At 40.3% G+C, this 21,773-nt stretch overlaps 1 non-coding gene across 1 annotated transcript; it reads left to right on the top strand.

Moving 5' to 3' along the window:
* Positions 1–21,309: 21,309 nt before the first annotated feature.
* TRNAW-CCA lies at positions 21,310–21,382 on the top strand. Its single transcript has one exon. It is a non-coding gene; the product is annotated as a tRNA-Trp (tRNA).
* Positions 21,383–21,773: the final 391 nt, after the last annotated feature.

Below are 21,773 nucleotides of genomic sequence, written 5' to 3'. Positions count from 1 at the left end.
CTTCCCTGGTGGTCCAGTGGTTAAGACTCCACACTCCCAATGCAGGGGGCCTGGGTTCGATCCCTGGCCAGGGAACTAGATCCTGCATGCTGCAACTAATAGCCCACATGCCGCAACTAAAAGATCCTGCATGCGGCAACTAAAGATCGCACACGTGGCAACAAAGATCCCACATACTGCAACTAAGACCCAGCACAGCCAAAATAAATAAATAAATATTAAAAAAAAAAAAAAGACTCAACTCTGACACTCATTAACTGTGTGACCTAGGGTAACTTTCTTAACCTCTCTAGTTTCCTCAAATAATAATACTATCTCCTACGGTTGTTATGAGGGTTACAATGAAATGAAACTGTCATATAAGGTGATCAGCACAGTGGCCTGCAAGGAGTATGTACAAAATAAATGTCGACTGCTGCTGACTGTCTTTATTATTATCATCATTATTATTCTCTAGACCCCAGTTTCCTCAACTGTCAGAAGAAGGAGGCTGGCTTAGACCAGTGTTACTCAAACTTCAATGTGCTTGCTCTTGCGAAGCTTGCTTAAAAGGCATTCCTAAACCCCTCCCCCAAGGATTCTCCTTAGGAGGTCTGAATGGAGTACAGAAAGTAGCTTTGTAACAGGCACCCAGGTGATTCCGATGCAACTGAATTTGAAGATTTTGCATTGAGAAGGACTCCACTAGAGGATTTAAAATGTGTCTTTAAGTATGAGCATCGCTGTGTTTTCCTTCCACATTAAATCCTCTTAACAGGAATATCAGATTAAATACTTCCCTAAGTGGTAATAGAATCTTCATTATTGAGATCCTGAGAGAAAGGGTAGAAAATATTAGGGAAAAAAAATGGGTGGATCACTTTGTAAAGCTGTATCAAGGACGATAATTGTACATAGCATTGGATAAAAGGCACATAATTTTAAACAATGGCCTTGAATTGGCTATTTAGTGATTGTATCATTTGAAACAGGAAAGAAATCTGAAAGCAGAGACCCCAATCCCAGAGTATTCAACACCTACAAGCTGAGCACGCAAAGTGTGGTCCCTGGACCTGCAGCATCAGCACCACCTGGGAGCTCATTAGCAACGCATAATCTGAAGCCCACGTAGATCTGCTGAATCAGAATCCTCATTTTAACAAGATAGTTAGGTGACGCACATGCAGTTTAAAGGTTGAGAAGTCGTTATATAGAACACAGGCCAAGCTACATAAATTAGCCAGGCAACAATTATTAATCATGTAATGCGTATTAATTAATGGTTCCAGTTGATGGGTGCTGGGACACATTAAAATCACCTGGAGAACTTCAAAATGCAGACCAACTCCAGAGACTGAATTTCAAGTGGGGCCCAGAAAAAAATTTTATTTTGAAGGAGCCCCCCGGGTAATTACGGTTCACAGCCAGGTTGGGGAGCTACTGCAGAGTATAAGAAATGGGAGTTCAAGAAAAGGATGGAAAGCAGAAAGCAGAAGAGTAGGTCTTGAACTGACCCTTAAAATAGGGTTCAAGTTTTGCAGAATGAGGAGCGTGCGTGTGTGCGTGCGTGCGTGCGTGCGTGTGTGTGTGTGTAAAAAAGACTAAGACAATGTTATTGTAACTTTCTTCTAGGGAGAGAATGGAAAACACAAAGTGAAGGAAATATTGTTCTCTGGGGAGTTTTAGCAGGATTTTAAAACAATAACGTTTCTCTGTTAGAAAGGGTGACATGATGCTGCACATGTCTTGGGAGCCAATGTCACATCTGATTAACATTTAGAAGCAATTTGAATGGATAGAATATTATTCTTCTCAATTCCCACATGGGGTTAATATGTACATTCTTTTTCTCACATAAAAGACAGTTTTAAAATCTTGTTCTACTTTGAGTAGAAATGATCTAAGCTTGGATTCATTTCAAGAAAATGGAAAATATTTCTATTGGCACGACAGTCTGACTTCACTGGATTCATTAAACATCAGATGAGATAATGGATATGATTGTAATTTGAAATGTGGGACACGCTATATAAATGTCAGGTCATGGTCTGGATCCCTTCTGCCGCTCCCAGTCCTGCCTTCTGCACTCTAACTCTGCACAAACTTGCTATTCCCCATGGCTCTTCCGGACTCCTGATCAGATCAGATGTCCTCCCTCCAAAGCGTTCTTGATTTCTTTTTCTTTTTTGGTCAGCCTTATACCTTGACTATATGTCCAATGTTGCACTTCATAATCTTGTGTTATAAGTTACTTGTTTATCTGTAGGCTTACTCTATTAGACTTAAGCTCTTTGAGACAAGTGACTTTTTAAATTCATATCTGAATATCTAGTGCTGAAGTTTCATTTCTCATATGTTGGCATAAACTCCTAACAGACGCCATCTCTTGTGGATAACAACCATAAATTCTGGACAAATTACAAAAAACAACTAGATGAAAGCTCTGCATAATAAAGCAAGATAGGCAGATTTTGCAAGGACATTCAAATTTGGAAGAAATGACTGACACATTGTGAGTTCCCAATTTTTGCAGCTGGCACAATGGCAGGCTGTGATCACAGTGTGGTGCTGTCTTTACCTGCTTCCTTTCTGACCTGGGCAACCAAAGGACAGAATTCAGAGAGGCCATGGCTGCTGGAAAGTCCAGGAAGGCCCAGAAAAAAGAAAGCCAGAGTAGGTAAACTTCAAATTCTACATTTAAACCCAACTCACAATCTGACTCTGCATCACATGCATGGTGAAGACCCAAGCTTGCAGCTGAGGCTAAAGAAACTGAACTGAGATATGAACTGCTATGATGCTACAGATTACACTCTCCCCCAGTGTTCTATATTCTCCTTTCATAGCTCTTATTTTCCCAGGAATTTCTTAATATCTTCCTTCCCCAATAAGCTCCATTAAGCGGGTTCCAAATGGCACGTTGGATTATTGTTTCTAATCCCTTGGTAACTCCCTGTAATAGAATTACACACCCATGCCTGTGGCCACGCAACCTTGCAGTAGCTCCCACTGGAGTAAGTGGAGACCATATCCCTGCCTCATTAACTTGCGTTTGGCCGTATGATTTGATTTGACCAATGAAATGTGGACAGAAATGACAACGTACCAGTTCTGAACTGAAGCATTAAAAAGCACAGTATGTCAGTCTGGATCCAATCAGGGAAAATAATGATTTGAATAGGGAAAGTTTAGTATAATGAATTATTAAACCATGATAGACATCATAGACATAATGGGAACTCTAAATGATACCCTAGGGATAAGAAAGAGTACCTCAAGGAAAGATAAACTTGGAATAAGGCTGCTTCCCAAGGAGAGGTTTAGATCTCAGTGGAGAGGGTATGGCTGCAGCCCTTTGGATGGTGGAGATGTTTGCTGGGTTGCCCTGGCCAGAGCTGGTCCACAATCACCAGGTATCAGGAAACAACTCTCTGGGGCACAGGTGAGCTGAGAGTGATGGGCAGGAGCACAGAGTGAGTCAGCGTATCTGGAGCCCACTCACTAGCAAGGTGGTACAAAGCCAGTGATACATGGTGTCTGTGTTGAGAAGGCTGAAGGAAACACCCTCGGGGGTACAAGTGAGCCAAGGCTCACAAGTGGGTATGCAGAGAGAGCTGGGGCACCACTGCCAGCATGAGGCCTAGAGTATACGAGTGTCCACATTAGGAGAGTCATGCCATGTAGGTCCCTGTGCCAGGTTGTGTAACCACTGAGTGATGGTGCACTCTGAGCACAGAGCTGGGACAGAGCCCTACTAGATGTTTCTACACACATGCACTATGCAAGAAAAAGTAAAAGCACACTGGATGCAGGAAAAGAAGCCCCCTTCCTCCTGAAAATCTCCCTTCACTGACAAAGCTTACTCTACAGGACAAATGACGAAAGAGTCCGGTCTACTACTGCAAAGCAGGTACTGAAGGGTGAAGTTGGAGTTGAGAGCAATAAATCAGTAATTGGCTCTTTGAGCTGCTACCCTCCATGAGAAGAGCATGGCCCAGAGATTCATTGCTTTCTCAGACTGAATCCTACAATGTGGAGCAGACAGGAGCACTGTGTGGAGTCCGGCCTACATGAGCTGTGATCACTGAAATGACAGCCAACTTTGAAACCCACGAGTATAAAACAAGTGTTCATTGTGGCAAGCTGTTGAGATTTTTGAAGCTATTTATTATATTAAAAAAATTACTAACACATCTTGTTTTCTTCCATGTCCCTTGTGTCTGTGCCTAGATTATAAGGGGAGCTCGATATATACTTTTAAATGATTGTTATTCAAACTTTGGGGCCATTTTCTGATTGCTTTGAAGGTTTAGCTCAGGTGTTGTCTAATGGGCTACAGACTGAGTCACCATTTTAGGTACATAGCAGAATAGAAATAACATAATGAAGAATCTTACTGGATTTTGAATCTGATCTCTAAAAGAAAAAAACCTAAACCCAGGATTGCTTTTCTTAGCTTTTGGAATCCATGTAGCTCCTTCAGTGTGAAGCTATTAGGCCATTAGGCCTGGCTTCCTCATCTAAGTTGGTACCTTTTTGATGTAGCTTTGGGGGAACAAAGTAAAAACTAATCAGAAGAAGATTGTCTTGTATGTGAACTGGCTATAGCTCAAAGAGTGAATTTATGGGTGAAGAGAGAAAATATAATCAAAACGTAGCCTCTGCTTGTAGGGCTGTAACTATCATAAGTTAATTTTATGCTCCAATCTTCTTCTCCTGTTTGGGGTCAGAGCACACATCACACCCTCATATATAACTGACTAACAGTGAAGAACTCTGTCCTTTCTTGCATTTATTGTTGTGTTGATATTACTTTCATTACACCACAAAGAACCATCAGCAGGCATTAACATTCTTTGGTCAACTGAAATTATTTTACAAATATTCTTTTATATTTATTTATTATTTTATAAATACTTTATAAATAGCTTTACTATAGAGATACGAATCCCTTTCAAGGATACCTGGTAGAAATTTGAGTATGGTATTTCTTTCTTTTTTTTTTAATGGGACTTTTTTTAAAAAATTATTTATATTTGGCTGCGTTGGGTCTTCATTGCTGCGTGCGGGCTTTCTCTAGTTGCCGTAAGCAGGGGCTACTCTTTGTTGCGGTGCGCAGGCTTCTCATTGCAGTGGCTTCTCTTGTTGCGGAGCACGGGCTCTAGGCACGCAGGCTTCAGAAGTTGTGGCACATGGGCTCAGTAGTTGTGGCACGTGGGCTCTAGAGTGCAGGCTCAGTAGTTGTGGCACACGGGCTTAGTTGCTCTGCGGCATGTGGGATCTTCCTGGACCAGGGCTCGAACCCATGTCCCCTGCACTGGCAGGCGGATTCTTAACCACTGTGCCACCAGGGAAGTCCTAGAGCATGGTATTTCAAAAGTGATCACTGATTTCACCACAGCTGCTGGCCATCGCCATCAGAGGACTGAAGAGTTTGGCCAGGCTTCTCACAGTGCCCTTAGTAGTAGAGCTGCCCCCTAACTTGTAACTGGAGCTATGTTAGAAGATCTTATTATCATTTCTATGTCTGCCCTGAAACCTCACCCTCAAAGTCAGCTGCTCTGCATCTGCTATCACTTTGGACTTTGTACTGCTGCTGCTACTTCTTCTCCCAAGTCATCGCCATTCTGCCATACAGGGGGTTTTGAGTTAGTTTTTCAGTGGGTTTTATCTTTTTTTTTTTCAGCACACTGTTAACCCTCCCTTCGACTAATAGTATAGTTATTTTCCTTCCAAGGACATTCATTAAAATGCTTTCACAGGGACTTCCCTGGTGGCGCAGTCCAAGGGACTGACCCTGGTGAGACTACTCACTGAGGGCATCTGTAGCTCATACCCTCATGCTTGTTAGGCAGCTGGGCCATCCTCATGAGCAGGCAGAAGGATGAGGTGTGCTAGAAAATCTCTCCCAACAAAAACATCACCGCATACATATCTGTTTTGAGAAATTAATTCTTCTGGGTACTGAAAGCTTCATTCTCACTTTTGGAATTCCCTATTAAAATGCACATAATCCTAAAGGATCGTTTTGAGTCATTTCAGATGTTATTAAGTAATATTCAAGGGTTTTCTCTGCAAGAAGGGTTCCCTTGATGTGCTTTTGTAATAAAGGAAGGGAACCAGGAGAAAATAGTTCTGAAATGAGATGTTTCTCTTCAAATCAAGCTCCCTAAACCACACTTAGGACTAAGTTGGATTTAAATCCTTGCTGACAGAGGCAGCAGTTCTTAGCAAACACAACCACATTGAATAGTTTTATCTAAATTATGCAAAATGTAGGTAGAATCCCTAGATTTTTCTCTTCATTCTCATTTTGCAATCATTAAAGACCCTACATAGAGGGAAGGGTAAACACTGGAGCTGAGGCTTAAATGAAATAATCTAAACACATTCTTGATTTTATTTGCAATCTAAATATTTCATCAATTCCGATGCACTCCCACCTCCCCATTTTAACATTTTTGCAGTTGAGGTGTTTCTAATGGTTGCTTGTATCTTACAAGTATTGGCAGTCAGGTAGGTGGTCATTGTCATGTTATTTATGGCACCAGCTCCATCACTTTGTTTATGTTGTTGTCATTTCAGTTGACTTATATACACTGTTATTACCACACATGTTAAATTTAACTGGCATTTAAAATATCTTCCATAGATTATTCTATGATTTGGTATTGAGACATTAAGATATTGTGAATGCAGATTGACAAAGAAACAGCATCAGGGTGTAAGTTTGATATCAGGGAAACAAATAGCTGTCATTGAAAGAGTGATGACAATTTCACATTTTCTTTCAATGCAATGGCCATGTGCTTTATGGGATATAGGAAAGGAAGATAATCATAGGTAGGTGAAATTCTGTTACGTTTTGTTATTCACATTTATGCAGAAAGCTTTACCTATCTCTCCCAAGCAAGACTGTACCAACATCTGCATTTGCAGAATTTTCTTCCAAACTGGCAGCTTGAAAGAAAATGTCGAGGATAATAGTGAAGTATCATCTTAAGAAATGCTGTATTACTAAAGCTCTCAATGGCACGTAAAACAAGATCATATGTATTCTATGGTATAACACAGATATAAAAACAAAACATAGACATGGAAATGCTGTGTTGAAAATTAACTCAAAAGAGTTCAACAAAAGAGACATGCATCCCAATGTTCATAGCAGCACTATTTACAATAGCCAGGACATGGAAGCAACCTAAATGTCCATCGACAGAGGAATGGATAAAGAAGATGTGGTACATATATACACAATGGAATATTACTCAGCCATAAAAAAGAATGAAATAATGCCATTTACAGCAACATGGATGGACCTAGAGATTATCATACTAAGGGAAGTAAGTCAGACAGAGAAAGACAAATATCATATGATATCACTCATGTGGAGTCTAAAAAAATGATGCAAATGAACTTATTTACACAACAGAAGTAGACTCAAAGACACTGAAAACAAACTTATGGTTACCAAAGGGAAAGAGGGGGGAGGGAGGGATAAATTAGGAGTTTGGGATTAACAGATACACACTACTATATATGAAATAGATAAACAACAAGGATCTACTGTGTAGCACAGGGAACTATAATCAATATCTTGTAATAAACCATAATGGAAAAGACTGAAAAAGTATATCCATGGGACTTCCCTGGTGGAGCAGTGGTTAAGAATCCACCTCCCAATGCAGGGGACACAGGTTCAAGCCCTGGTCCAGGAAGATCCCACATGCCATGGAGCAACTAAGCCCGTATGCCACAACTACTGAGCCTGCACTCTGGAGTCCATGAGCCACAACTACTGAGCCCGTGTGCCACAACTACTGAAGCCCGCGCGTCTAGAGCCCGTGCTCTGCAACAAGAGAAGCCACCACAGTGAGAAGCCCGCGTGCCACAACAAGGAGTAGCCCCCGCTCGCTGCAACTAGAGAAAGCCTGCGCACAGCAGCGAAGACCCAACGCAGCCAAAAAAAAAAAAAGTATATGTATGTATAACTGAATCACTTTGTTGTATACCTGAAACTAACACAACATTGTAAATCAACTGTATTTCAATTAAAAAAAAAAGAGTTTGGCAATAAATTTGAAAAATCCCTAGGAATTAAATCAGTTCATTTCGTTCATACATCCCTTTTGATGTATGCATAAGAGCAAAGGATTCTTAAAATCTATATTTAAAATCTAAGTCTAAAAATTTCTTTCAAAAATTATACAATAAAATTTCAAAGTAATTAGGAAGCACTATGTCATAAATTAATTTGAACCATTTTTTCTTTCTTAGTGTTAAATAAATAATGGTGCAACTTATAATTGATGACATTTTGGATTCATTGGCAAAGCCTGGAAAACTCCAGGTCCTCTAACTGTCAAATACTTTGCACTATGTGCATTTATAGAATGCACCCAGTAAAGAGAAGAGAGCTGATGAAGAAGAAAGAAGAGGAGGAACAATAACTGTTACAAAATGTGTCTGGCGTAATTCTTAGGTAATAGCAGTATCTATCAGGGAAGGAAGCTGTCCCTTGAGTCTATTTTCAAGTTACTTTGACATTTGCAACTCAAAACTGATCACTTTTTACCTGGTGTCTGAACTTCTGCTGAAAAATTATCTTAGGCATGAACTTGAATTATCTTGATTTGCTGGATGGGATGAATACCTATGATGATTTTTTAATCATACCTGTGAAGACTCTACAAGAGGCCAAATATAGTTACGGAGTTAACCTTTTAATTGATTTGGTTGTTATTGAGTAGTAGGTAATCAGATAAAGTGTGGAGGGCAAGGTCAAATTCACCTTCTCAGGCATCACAATGCAGATGTGGCCCCCTCCCCCATGGATGGCTGCCAAGATCTGAAGATTTGTGTCCTCTTACATTACATCGTAGAGGTAGTGATGTAGCACCTATGTGATCATAAATGGGGAAGATAATTGTAAGGCCAGCTGGCCCGAGGCAGGGGAACACAGTCAGATTCAGAGGTTGCATCAGACCGAAATTCTCCGGACCACCCAGTTCCAGAAACTGCCCTAGAGGCATTCCGGACCACCCAGTTCCAGGAACTGACCTGGGGACTTTGAACCCAGCCCAGCCTTCCCGCCTTTCGAGGGGCGAGACTAACGGTCCCCCAGGATACCCGAAAAGACCACCAAATAAGGAATACCCTGCGCCCTCCCAGATTCGCCACACCCCTTTCCCTTCTTCCCCTATAAAATCTTGCCCAACCCTCGCCCGGGTGCGACTTCTCTGGCCCCCTTTCTCTCGGACCAGTGAACCTCGACCGGGAGCGCTCCCTAATAAAGCTCACTTGAAGCTTTCCTCTGTTTCGTGGTGCCGTTTGTTAAGATCCGACCTTACAATAATGTGCAGGCTTCTAGCACATAAATGACTGGTCAGTTAAGACTTTTCACCATAATGGCCTTTCTTTAGTTACACCACCATTCAGACAATTTCTTTCTTTTCTTTTCTTTTTCAGAATTATGATTTTTCGAAAACCAAAACAATAAATGAAAACTCCATTAGAAGTAAATTTTCAGCATTACAATTTCAGACAAAACTGTACCCACTGATTTTATTTGGCATTATAGTGTTTATAGTGAGAAAATGTCATTGAGAACAGATATGAATAAATCATTTTATAATATATTACATACAAATTGCATAGTTTTACTTTCAAATTGTTTTTGTTACTTATACAAAGTTGTTTTTGTTATTGAATTGACATATATTTCCATCTGTGAAATTGTGTTTGGGTATCTTGGATTGGGATGGAAGGCATTATAATTCTCATTAAAATGAAAAGAAGTGGGACTTCCCTGGTAGCACAGCGGTTAAGAATCCGCCTGCCAGTGCAGGGGACACGGGTTCCAGCCCTGGTCTGGGAAGATCCCACATGCCACGGAGCAACTAATCCTGTACGCCACAACTACTGAGCCTGCACTCTAGAACCCACAAGCCACAACTACTAAGCCCGCATGCCACAACTACTAAGCCCGCGTGCCACAACTATTGAAGCCCGCGCACCTAGAGCCTGTGCTCTACAAGAGAAGCCACCGCAGTGAGAAACCCACGTACTGCAACGAAGAGTAGCCCCGGCTAGCCGCAACTAGAGAAAGCCCGCACAGCAACAAAGACCTATCACAGCCAAAAATAAAAAAATTTTAAATAATTTTTTTTAAAAATTAAAATAATTAAAGATTTTAAATTTTTAATGGCTTTTCACTTAGCAGCAGGGATTTTCAGGGAATTAATTAATGAAGGAATAGATATACTTAAAAGTCCTGGATTTAAAGAAGAAATAACCTTGCTAATGAGTATACGATCCAAAGAGGTTTCCAGCTTCTTACAAGTTTTGAAGTTTCTTGAGATTCCATTGAGACAACCATTAAAGACCAGTGCCCCAGGCTTGGTCTTGCCTTGAAGCCCACTGCCTAATACCAAAAGGCTCAAGTGTGGAAGGAAGAGTGTGCCAGGTTCATTGGGACGTTCTTCCAGGCCATTTGTTTTCTCCTTTGCCACGTTTTACACCGAACTCAGTGGTCTGTCTTCTCATCTTTGTATCCCCACTACCTATCTTAGGGTCTTATACAGAGTCCACATTAAATAAGTGTTCACAGATTTTTTTTAATGCCAAATTTTCCTTAAGTTTTTAAATTATACTTTTTATGTGTAGAGTTAGTAACTCCCAATTTTTCTGAAGAAGAAAACTCTGCCAGCATTTGACATGAGAATTTTAAATCTTCACCTTTAAAAAAATTATGTTCATATTGAAGGGGAGCAGAATATAACACCTTTAAATATGGCTCTTTGGTTTAAGGATTATCTTGAGCTGGATGTTTTTAAGAAATTGCAGACACAGGAGAAGCTCTAAAAACCAAGTGAAAGTTACTCTTTTGTGAGAGACATTTACATCTCCCCAGGAGTATGACTAAATCTCTAGAAACTTACCAATGGAGAAGGCACTGACTTAAGTCTGCATAACAACCATAACCTTGTTTACTGTGCTTTTCCTGGTCACCTTCCATAACTGCCGCTCTCCCCGCCCCCCAACATCTTTCTTTGGTCTTTAGCTGACAAAAGAAAGGTATTGAAGGTGGTGGTGGTCTGAAGGAGTTACTCAGTTTCCCTGGGTCTCTCCCATGTAATACAAGAGGCATATATGTTATTAAAGTTCTGTTTGTTTTTTCTCGTTGATCTGTCTTTTATTACAGAAGGTCTCGGCCAAGAAGCTAGAAGGGTAGAAGGAAAATTATTTTTCCTCCCTATAATATAAACAAAGGGGAATTGAATTAGCTTTATTTGGTCATTTTTGCCTCCCTCCAGTCCCATGCCCCCTTCTAACTGGATGTAACTGGGCTCCTACAAAGTCAAGATTGAGAACTTCCAGAATAGAGGTATTCAAGGAAAAGAAAAGTTATCAATGACATAGGTTAAATCAAAACAGAAAGAAAATTAGTATTGAAGACTCGGGAGCATATCTCTGAAAATAAATCTCCATATTAGATCGGTGAATAGCACATTAACGCATTAGAATATTTGGAAGTTTGCCACCAAGAAAAGATCAATTTTCATAAAGCAAAAGGAGACAGATAACACAAGGGCACGTGCATTTACAGTCATTAAGAGTTTCTGGTGCAGTACGCTGAGCAAGCTGAGGTTGACGTGGGAAGTTTTGAGTAGACTGAGACAGGCGTGCAGCTTTGGTCTAACGCTTCATAATTTTTACATACCTGAGGTCACAACCAACTCTAAACTTGCTTAAAGATATATTTATTCTATAAAATCTGGACCTTCCTATATTAACAATACCACAAAAGGGTAATATTGATATATTTGAAATGAGATCCCAAGAGCTAAGAGCTTTTTTTTTTCATTTAAAAAAAATTTATTTTATTGAAGTATAGTTGATTTTCAATGTTGTGTTACTTTCTGGTGTACAGCAAAAGAGCTATTTTTTCTTGGTAAGTTTATTCTGTGAAATGCTTAAATACTTGGGATGTCAGTTGATTTTTCCTTGGCCCCAAGAACTCTAGTTCAGTGATTCTTAACTGGGGCGTGGTTTTGACCTTCAGGGGACCCTTGGCAATGTGTGAAGACATTTTTGGTTATCTCAACTGTGGGAGTGAGGAGAGGGTTGCTACTGGCATCCAGTGAAAAGAGACCAGGGAATTTATCTTATTCATAGTTTGATCTCCTGGACCTTTGAACATTGCCTGATACATAGTAGATGCATAATAAGTATTTGTTGAATAAGCAAGGGAATAACTGAATGAATAGATGGATGAATAAAGAATGATACAATTATTCTCCCTGAGCAATTTTCATTCAGTTAATTTATACTGTGGTATAAGAGATCAAAGTCTCTGCAAATGCAATTCAAATCTTAGTTTTCCATAACTCTCTCTACTGCACAAGAAAGATGTGCATATTCCCCATACCACATGCACACATGTTTGCCCACCTTGACAAAGAACATGGATAATTCATTCTATTGGAGGGAAAAAATCAATCAAGTGTTCGTTTTCACTGTGAACATCACCAGGAACAAGATTGTTGCTATGCATTTACTGATGAAATGTTTAAGGGGCAGCTGTAGATAATTTGAGTCTGTGCCTCCAGATCACAGAAATCTGCAGTCACTTTAGAAACAGCAACTCTATTTTGTTTCTGTTTGTTTTAATCTCACACCTGAGCTTTACCTGATGCACTGTCATTTTAATATTGTTTCCATGCCACGGTCAGCAGTGAAATCACTTGGTGTTAGGATCATAGATTAATCACAGGCATAGCTTTCATTCAGCTGGAGGCAAGCATGGCTACTGTTGACTCTGCAGGCATCAGCAAAAAGCACTGATCTGGGCACTGGGGTGTATTAACTATCTAGTGCTGCCTAACAAATTACCCAGAAACTAAGCAGCTTCATAAAACAAATATTTGTTACCCCATAATTTCTGTGAGTCAGGAATACAGGCATGGCTTAGCTGGGTCTTCTGGCTCAGAATCTCTCACAAGGTCAAAAACAAAGTACTGGCTGAGAGTGAAGTCATCTCAAGGCTTGCTGGCTTCTAAATTCACTCACAGTTGTGGGTAGGATTCAGTTCTTGGTGGGCTGTTGGACTGAGGGCCTCAGCTCCTGCATGGCCCTTGACCAGAGGCAGCCCTCATTTCCTTGCCATGCAGGCCTCTCCATAGGGCAGTTCACAACATGACCACTGGCTTCATCAAAGTGAGCGAAGCAAGAAGAGCCAGGGAGAGAGTAAAAGCTAGATGGAAGTCACAGTCCTTTATAACCTAATCACTGAAGTGACACTGCATCACTTTTGCCGCATTCTATTCACTAGGAGCAAGTCACTAAGTCTAGCTCACACTCAAGAAGGGAATCACACAACGGCATGAATACCAGGAGGTGAGGATCCCTGGGAGTCATTTTAGAAGCTGCCATCATAGGAGACTTAGATTTCAGTCGGGTGACAGTAACGAGCACTATGGCACTGCCTACATTGTTTTGCTGTTTGGCCCTCATTATTCTCATTTGTAAAATGAGGTGATTGGACTGAGCTACCATCAGAGTTCAAAAGATGTTACTAAGTATATCCCACTTCCAGGATTTATTTGTTGAATATAAGTATAGGGCATTTAATATTTTTACTGTGTTGATTAAGGCTTTTTGGTTTCAAGGAGTAGGGTCTTGCAGGGAAAGTGGTCATCTGTAGTTAGGACCCAGGTGGCCTGAACTGAAATGGGAGGTGACAGGTGATTCTGGGAACTTACTCCTTTTAGACTGAGGAGCCTTAGTCATGGCATTTTTGCATTGCTCTGAGAGTCTGCTCCGTTCTCCTCTGCCTTCTGTCTTCCCCTCCGCACACCTTTTACTTACACAGTTTCTACTTTCTCACTATTTGAATTTGCCGTGGTCCCTCATGATCCGGATCCTACCTTCTGACATTCCCTGTATGCATTCTTCTGTCAACTACAAATTGGCACTTGCCATCTGCCTCTACAAGGATTAAATCATGCGCTGCTTGCTGCAGCCGCTGACTTCCAACACCCCTTGAAAGGAGTTCAGGGTGGAGAGCAGAAATGAGGCACTCTGTGCTCTGGGAAAAATTGGCAGAACAAGTCTTCAGATAGTTAGATATTTTCAGGAACCGATTTTATGAGCCCAATTCTTATATCTCCTCATATCTAGAAAAGCAGTAAAACCCTTCATTGTGAGGTCTGCTTCACGAGACTAGAAGAAACCTTCTGCAAATAATGTGTGCTTGATTGCATGTACTCTCCCTTCACCAAAAATCACATATATTCTGACCTTCCCCCCTATCTCTTTGGAGCAGTTTCTCAGAGCTGAGATGCTGCCTCCTGGGCTATAGTCCTCCTTTTGCCCCAAATAAAACTTAACTCACAACTCTCATGTTGTGCATTTCTTTTTAAGTCGACGTTGCAAACAACTGATGCATTCCATATCTCCCAGTGTAAATTCCTGAGAAAGACAATCTTATTGTTCCTGATCATCTTTTTATGACAAGCTTCCTGGAAGGTGTGGAGGGTAAAGACAGGCTCACCATAAGTGATTGTACACCGATCCTCTAGTGTTTCTAACACCTTACCTATGGAGGACAAGATCCAAGGATCAACTCTGATAGGTTCAGAGTGCTTCCACTCCCTTCTTAGCCTTTGTCTTTTTTCTCATTGATAAAAAACAGTGCACAATGAGATAAAAATCTAGGGAGGAGTACAAATACACAATCTGTGTCCTTAGGCTCTACAGTAAAATAGGAATCTGAACGATAAGAAAAATGAGCTCAAATATTTATTCTATTGATGGATTTTTCAAACTATGGCATTCTGACCCGGCCCCTCCCCGCCAAAAGGTATATTGAGCAGAGAACTATCTAAATTACACTCTGTGAGAAGGTTTTAATTGATTTCAGTAACTAAGACTTACGACTGATTTTAAACTTTCCAATTGATTTTAGCTAAATTGAAACTTTTACTAAGTCCCTGTTGACTTCTAGCTTGGAGCGGAAGTCACAGCAGAAAATTCACATCACTGAGAACATATTTACTCTGGAGCGATAATGGAGAGTGCCTCACCCACACAGTCTCCTCTCCAGTTAGAAAGCAACATGTTTTTACGTTTCCTTTCTTTTGCTGAAAATACAAGTTCTGGCTTACAATGTAATTTCATTAATGTGTTACCCTTATTATTAAATGAAGATTCATTAATTCTTTTTCCATCTTTGCTCATTGATATTTTTCTTTTTAAAATCCCTTCAGGCTTCATTTCTTTCTTTTTTTTTATAACAGAGTTCTTTTATTTTCAAAGAAATATTGATTGATTGATTTGGTTGCACTGGGTCTCAGTTGTGGCAGGTGGGCTCCTTAGTTGTGGAGCACCGGCTGTTAGTTGTGGAGCCCCGGCTCGTTAGTTGTGGCGTGTGAACTCTTAGTTGCAGCATTCACAAGGGACCTAGTTCTCCGACCAGGGATTGAACCCGGGCCCCCTGCATTGGGAGCACGGAGTCTCATCCACTGCGCCACCAGTGAAGTCCCCAGGCTTCATTTCTTCCAGAAAATCTTTTGCAACTTGATTCCTTAGTTTGAATGATAATTAATTATATGCTTTTGGAGCTCAAAGAGAATTGAGTATTTTAAAATCCAGTCTCCTCATTTTCTGATTGAGAAAACTGATGCCAAGAAAAGCTATGTGACTTGCCTAACATCACACAGCTAGTTAGTGGCAAAGCTGCGAATGGAGTCCATGTTTCCTCACTCTAGCTTTAAAGACCTTTATACCTTAATCAATCAATTAACGAGGTATTACTGAGTATCTTTTCAATTTTGGGGTAGGACCTGTAACGGAGCTAAGATATAGCAAGAGAAATGAATTTTTTTTTTTTTTACCAAATGTTTTTTCTCCTCTCTCCTTTCCACCTACCAAAGACATCTGTGGTCCAGATCCTTTGTTTCCTCATAGTGTTCTCCATCTACTGTAGTCTGCAAGTGATCGCCTTTTGCTTGGCTCTCCCCTAACAAGCAGAATGTTCCTTTTCTCTTTACCTCATACTGCTCTCTAATGTGTGTGGATATAAGCCCTGTCTCTAACTAGACAAGAGGCTCCTTGGGGGCAACAATGAGGTTGCTTCTTTTGTGATCCTCACAACTCCTGGCACAAAATGCTGAATTTGGTAATAATTAGAAGACTTCTATAAGGTTTAGATTAAGGTCACAGAACAGCAGAGATGACAGAGTGAACTTGCCCTGTGGTACAAGACAGACTAACTAGGAAATGGGGCTTATGAAACATTATTCACTTCTTCATACATTCATTCATTTTCAGGTTTATTCAGAGCTTCAGAAAAGCAGAAGGAAGAGAGATTCTTCTCCCTCCTGGACTAGAAATTAATTTCCCTGGGGTTGGGAAATGGGATGAGAAAGAATCCAAGGATCTCGGAATATCTTGGATCTACAAACTACTTCCTGGCTTTCCTGTTGGTTGGCAAGACCCCAAAGGTGACTGGCTCAACGGTGCATCTTACAGATGAAAGTAGAATATGATGTCCCTGTCCCAATGGTAATACTCTCAGAGGTAGGGGCTGACTGAGGGAGCCTTCAAGGACCATGACTGAAGATCAGATGGTCATTCTAAACCCTCCTCACCCCCTGCCTCCAGTCAATATTATGTCCCAAGAAATAAAAAGCCTGATAACATTACGGAGAAGATGGGGAAGTGCAGACTTAGTAATCCATTAGCCTGTTGTAATGGGAATTTGGAGTCAGAAGTTTAGTTGAAATACAAAAAGTGTATATGTAAAGAAGTGATAGTTCATGTACCTTTGAGACTGTGGACCGAAGTGTAAGTCTGCTTCAAACTTTAGTGTCACGTTCCCATTTGACGGAACATTCCCTTTAGACAGCCAGATGGTTAATATGAATCCCCCCGCACCCCGCACTTATAAGCTTAACACTGCATAGCAGAGATAAATTTTATTAAAAACTTTAAAAAGCCATTCACTGGGAGGGTTTTTTTGGTGTTGTTTTTGTTTTCTGGTGCTTTTTTTGGCTTGTGGGATCTTAGTTCCCCGACCAGGGACTGAACGCTCAGGGCCGCGACACTGAAAGCGCCAAGTGCTATCCACTGGACTGCCAGGGAACTCCTGGCCATTCACTGTTTGACATTGTGTAACAGGTGTTACTTTACCCCAATACCCCAAAAGGTCCTCAAATGAAACTTTCTTCAAACATCTCTTGAAAACCCACCATCAAAACAACAAAGGCTATGAATTAAAATAATTTTAAAATCTACTGAAAGCAAACATATTATAAAATCAGACTTACTCATTTCACAGTAAGTGGTGATGACCAGTCTAGGGAGAAGCCCTCAATTACTTGACATATTCCTTTTGTGACTTTGAGGGATGTCTTGGGGGGTACTGTGATATAGTGTTTTTTCCTACAAAATCCTCCACCTTTGGACATTTTTGCAAAAAAATGTTTAGTCCAAGTGTTTAAAGTCAGCAGCTGACAAAGTCCATTTTTCTCTCCTGCTGAGTGGCAGCCTTGCTTCTATGCATTAGATTGGCTATAAGAGGGCTCACTCATTGTGTCCACGGGAGAGTCAGCAGAATTGAGACCTCCTGTACATGACTGGCTATTCCATTTGGAAAGCCTAGGATATGGATGTGATTCCCACAGGAGACAATTCACTTTTGAATTTTTGCCCCCCAGACAATGATACACCAATACTGCGTTCTCCAGTCAGACATCTCAAGGAAAAAAGTGCCACGAGTCAACTGTCAGAAGTCAAAGTAGAAGATATTTCTCAAGCTTGTCCCCAGCTAATGAATATTTCATCATTAGACCTTACACTATTCTGCACAAATACCTGAGCTTATCAGTTATGTATAGAAACTGATTTGCTTAGTGTCACATTTACTCCAAAGGAAGGATTCACATGGCAAACTTGAGTGAACACTCTAAGAGCAGAATTAGATGCCTTAGTGACAAGAAAATTTACATTTAAAAAATCTATTTTGAAATTTCATTATGCATGCAGAATTTATCTTGCTTTTAGCCTTTCCTCTATGGAACACTGCAACTTATACACAGTCTCATGTTGACACTATGGTTGAGTGTCTAAATATGAGTATTACTGTAATTTATAAGTCATAATCCCTTGTCGGCATTTTAGTCTCTCCAAAGGGCTTCTTGCTACTCCAATAAGATTTTGTTCCATGGGACTTTCCTAGTGGCACAGTGGTTAAGAATCCACCTGCCAATGCAGGGGACACGGGTTCGAGCCCTGGTCCAGGAAGATCCCACATGCCACAGGGCAACAAAGCCCGTGCGCCACAACTACTGAGCCTGAGCTCTAGAGCCTGCAAGCCACAACTACTGAGCCAGGGCGCCCTAGAGCCTGTGCTCCGCAACAAAGAGAAGACACCGCAATGAGAAGTTTTTTAAAGATATTGAAGTATAACATACATTCAATAAAGTGCACTAATCATAAGTGTACAGCTTGATGAATTTTTATGACCCGGTCAAGATACAGAACATTTCCAGCATCATGGAAGGCTGTCTTAAACACCTTCCCAGTCAATACCTCTCCCCAGAGACAACAAGTATTCTGACAGCTATCAGTAGTAATGATCTTTGCCTATGCATGGAATTCATACAAAAGAAATTATATAGAATGTACTATTTTGGGTCTGGCTTCTTTCACTCATCATTAAGTCTGTGAGAGCCATCTGTATCATTGTGTGCTGTCATAGTTCCTTCTCTTTTTGAATATAACACAATTTATATATCTTTCTCCTACTGATAGCCATTCAAGTTGTCTCTCTTTGGACTTTTATGAATAAGGATACTATGATCAAATGTGCACATGTCTTTGGAAGACACATGTACTCATTTTTCTTGGTTCTATACCTAGGTGTTGAGTTGCTGGCTCATACAATACATGCATGTTTAGCTTAAGTAGATACTGTCAGTGTTTCAAAATGACTTTGCCAATTTACACTCCCACCAAAAATGTATATGAAAGTTCAATTGCTCCACATCCTTGCCACCACTTGGTATTATCAATCTTATTAATTTTGGGTATTCTACTCATTGTTTAGTAATATCTTACTGTGGTCTAAGTTTGCCTAAAGAAATTGTGCATGTTTTCATGTGCTAATGGACCATTTGAATACTCTCTGTGTAAAATGCCTGTTGAAATCTTTTGCCCATTTCTAAATTTAGTCACTTGTCTTTTTTGTATTGATTTGTAGGAGTTCTTTATATATTCTGGATATGGTCATCTTTTGTATACATAAAATGTCTTCCTATCTTGCCTTTTTATTATCTTAAAGGTGTCTTTTGATAAATAGAAGTTCTTAATTTTACTGAAGTCCAGTTTATCAATCTTTTCTTTTATGGTTAGTATTTTTTGTACAATTTTAAAGAAAAAAGTTGTACCTTTTCTAATTTCACTCACAAAATGTAAGAATTGAAAAACATAAAAATATAAGCAAAAAACAGGTAAGAATTGAATCCAGCATTCTTATTGATGTGGACAATCAGAAAACTTTAAAGTGCTATAAAACCCACTAGAACGGCTAAAAGTTCAACAACTAACAACAAAAAATGTTGGTGAGGATGTGAAGCAACGAGAAGTCTCACTGCTGGTTGGAGTGTAAAATAGTACAATCATTTTGGAAATCTATTTGTCAGTTTCTTATAAATTTAAACATTCACCCGCCCTATGACCCAAAATCTCGGCTTCTAGGTATTTACTTAAGAAAAATGAAAACATATGTCCATAAAAAAAGCCGTGTACAAGAATGCTTGTAACAACTTTAACTATAATAGCCTTCAATTAGAAATAACTCAAATACCCATCAACAAATGAGATAAGCAAATTGTGGTATATTCATACAAGAGAATACTACTCAGCAAAAAAAAAAAAATTACTACAAGCAATAACGTGGATGAGTCTCACAAATATTATAAGTGAACGCAGACACAAAGAACACATACTGCATTGCATCATTTCATTTATATGAAGTTGTAGAACTTGCAAATCAATATGGGGTAACAGAAATCAGAACAAGCTAACAAGTCTCAATTCTAGCAAATATTTTTAATGCAGGGAAAACTCTACAGAGGATATGAACAGTGCAGGGAGAAAAATTGTATTGTCAGAAACACAAACACAAATCCTACTGGCAAACAGCTTCACTATCTATTTGAGAGTATCAAGATAGCAACTGTTATTATTAGCAGCCCAGGGAACATAAATCGAGAGTGGCTGGGTCAGACACTTTATTCTCCAGCACAGAAGGGCATCTGGAAGCTTTTGGCTCAAAGGAAACCAGTCTGTGTGGCTATAGGGGGGATAAAGTTAAGAGAAGGAGGAGGGTTCCCTCTACTATTCAAGGGAGAGGCAAGTCATAAAGGGCTTCCAAAGCCAGAATGCAAACTCTGAGAACTGTCCTAAGCAGTCTTCTGCATTCTCCCCGACCACTTAGCTACAATCACTGCTATGACACAGATTAATCTGAGCTTTCCTTACCGATTATTGTTAGTACGTGCCATCGTGTGACCGTTGAACTGTTGCATTTCAACTTTTAGCTTACATTGATCCTTACTTCTCATTCCTTAATCTATTTTAATTAGACCACAGGCCTTGGCACATCATCTCCTGGTCTGTTCTAGGTATGGCTCCAAATGGAATTATTAGACCACAGGCCTTGGTGCATCAGATCCTGGTCTGTTCTAGGTATGGCTCCAGATGGAATTATTTCTATGTTATGAGGAAATGGAAAACTAAGGAAAGGAAAACATGGTATCAGTATTTTCTGCTGCAATGTGGAAAGATCTTTTGGAAGGCCTAAGGCCCATTGTTAGCATCTTTGTGGTATTTTGTCTTTCCCTATGAGGTCTACATACAGGAGAGGTGAGTTCATCCAAAAGATGAGACTCAGAAATACCAGCTTAAGGATAAGAAAACTGAGAAAGAGTAAGGCGCCCCTACTGGCAGAAGTTGGCCCAGAACTGTCAGCTAAGCCTTGGCGTTGCTCGTAGCCGGGCCCCAGCGCTCCCCTGGTGAACATAAGCCGTCTCACAGACACCAGCATCACATAAGCCCATGCTGAGACCATGACGGATCAAGATAAAAACAAGACCACCCTGCAATCATGTCTGAAAACAGACGAAAGCGTGAACAGTGTTCAAACAACAAAAATGATCAAACATCCCCTTATCTTGGCTCATATAAGTGATTGCCGCTGCTTCACCAACTACAGCTAAAACCTCACCCTAGTCTCCCCTCCTTTAGAAAAGATTTATTGGGACTTCCCTGGTGGTCCAGCGGTTAAGACTCCATGCTCCCAATGCAGGGGGCCCAGGTTCGATCCCTGGTCAGGGAACTAGGTCCTGCATGCCGCAGCTAAAAGATCCCGCACACCGCAACAAAGATCCCAAGTGCTGCAACTAAGACCCAGCACAGTCAAATAAATTAAAAAAAAAAAAGAATTATTAAAGTACCCAGTTATAGAATTATCCCCATTTCCTGACAGCACCTAACCCAGAATAAAGCCCTATTTCCTGAACTTTGCCCCAAGTCACCTACTACAAGTCCAAACACTATAATAAATCCTTTTGAACTCCCTCTTATTGAGATGCTCTATGGTTCCCCAATGTGTACATTCACTCTCATTGTAATAAATCAATAAAACCAACTTTGATTCTAGGTGTGTTTCTGATGGTCTTTAGCTAGAGGACGTTAACAGAAGTATAAAGAAATTGAGTGGAATTGCT

This window comes from Monodon monoceros, unplaced genomic scaffold (genome assembly GCF_005190385.1).
Source record: "Monodon monoceros isolate NGI ecotype Baffin Bay Population unplaced genomic scaffold, NGI_Narwhal_1 Super_Scaffold_22, whole genome shotgun sequence".
Lineage (NCBI taxonomy): Eukaryota > Metazoa > Chordata > Mammalia > Artiodactyla > Monodontidae > Monodon > Monodon monoceros.
Note: the sequence above shows the minus strand (reverse complement) of the source record. Positions and strands in the feature narration are given on the sequence as shown.